Here is a 1,979-nt window from a genome sequence, read left to right as displayed (position 1 = left end):
CTTAATTCAAATCAGCTGTATATTTGCAACATACCCCAAGAATCATTTTTTGAGTGCAGAACAAAATTGTAAGAATGGTCAGAAATGCCTGTTCTTTCTAATGAAACTCAATTGTCTTAAAGTGGATAATACCATAATGACATTTTTTATGTTTTGTTTTTATGTATTAAATCTATTGTCTAATTTACTTTTTTTTCAGTAAGGTAGTTTGGAACCTTTTACATTAACAGCACAGTCTAAACAATATTGTCAAATCTAGTGGCAAAGTTACAAGTTTGCAGCTATCCCTTTTCTCACTGCGTTGTGTCACAAACAAGATAGAAATAAGGATGAATTGATTCTTTCAGATATCAGCTGCTCTCCATTTCCTAAATTTTATTTGTTGCTATCAGGTTGCACAGATAAAAATAAAATTTTGAATTTACATAATTTAGTTATGTCAACAGGTTCCATGTAACTACTGTAATTATTTTGTAAGAAACCTTTTGTTGCAGTTCTACACATAAACCTTGATTACTTCAAGTTTCTGTTGTTGTGCAGCTAACCAGTGCTTTGAACACAACAGTTTTTTAATAACTTAATATGTTTGTGTTCAACTACTTAACCTTCTCCAGTAAAACATGGCCCACACATGCTATTAACACAAACAACATAACACATATTTTTCTAAAACTGTGCAATGGTTCACACATTATTGAGTATGATGGAACACGGGTTGTATTCATTGATTGCAGTTTCTATGAAATCCTAATTACTTCTTATGGTGTATATTAGAAAAGAAGAAAAAGATGCTTTTGTGATGTAAGGTGGGCTACAAGTTTGCCAGTGTATCAAAAAAGTTTGTAAATTAGCTTTCACAACCATGCAACATATACAGCGTTCAGTAAAAAATCAGTTTAGTTAAGTCACAATGCAGAAAATGGGTGGTTCTTTATGCAAAATATCATACTTTATGAAAATATAGGAGTCATGTACATAAGGCTTACTTATTTTAGGTTAAATCAATTTAATGCAGCTATATATAGTGAAATGGGTGTACCATGTTTTGTGAAGAAATGGTAATTTTGAGTAAGATGAACATAAAATAGGTGAGTAATGATAACAGCCCCGGAGACAGATTATGCCTCTCTTAAAAAGAAAATAATGCAATGGTTTTGTTTCAATGTCAGTTAATTGTATTAAAGTGACAATTAAGAGATTTATGCCAGTGTAAAATACTGTACCAGCAAGCATGATCATTTTAAGTTAAATTTACTTAATTAGATATATAAAATAAACATTCCCATTACTTCATTTTTTCTGCCATGCAGATTTAGGCTGTGAAAAGTCAACAGCAGTAGATTTAAGTAGTCTTTTATCCCAAGAGCTATGAACATTTGGAATTCTAGCTGCAGAGTTAACCATTCTTATTTGTAGAAAATTTTGGGGTGTGTGTACTGATAACATCAATGATTATCATATGTTGTCTACTGGCTTTCTTGCTTGTGCCTGTATAACAATGTCTTGACTTGTACTTCCCTCTTGTACACAGATGTGCCTCTGGGAACATCAAAGTCTACCGAAACTGACGTAATTGAGAAAGTAAAATTCAACTTTGGTACGTTCACATTGACCTTTTCACTGTACGTCTATGTCGGGGCTGCGAACCTTTCGACATTTGCAGATGATGTTTATTTCGCCACATCATCTGACAGTGCTGAGTGGAGTCAGTCTGGACGTTACTCATCTCGTGTGGGCTGCACTAGGAGGGCCTCAATTATGCTTTAAGTCGCGATGGCTACTAGGCTTCTTAAATTGCTTAAATATCCAACCCCCTTACCCAGAGCGCAATGTTTTATTCAGTAATAGTGCGAGAGATAAGTGAAAGATTGTCAGTTATAAAGAATATGAAGTACCCCCACCCCCATGACTACACCTGTTTCTCGGAATGCTAACATGCAGAACTGATGTCCAGCCCATTTAGGGTGTGTTCACTTCAG

This window comes from Erpetoichthys calabaricus, chromosome 11, assembly GCF_900747795.2.
Source record: "Erpetoichthys calabaricus chromosome 11, fErpCal1.3, whole genome shotgun sequence".
Lineage (NCBI taxonomy): Eukaryota > Metazoa > Chordata > Cladistia > Polypteriformes > Polypteridae > Erpetoichthys > Erpetoichthys calabaricus.
The sequence above is the reverse complement of the archived record's forward strand: the minus strand, read 5'-3'. Positions refer to the sequence as shown.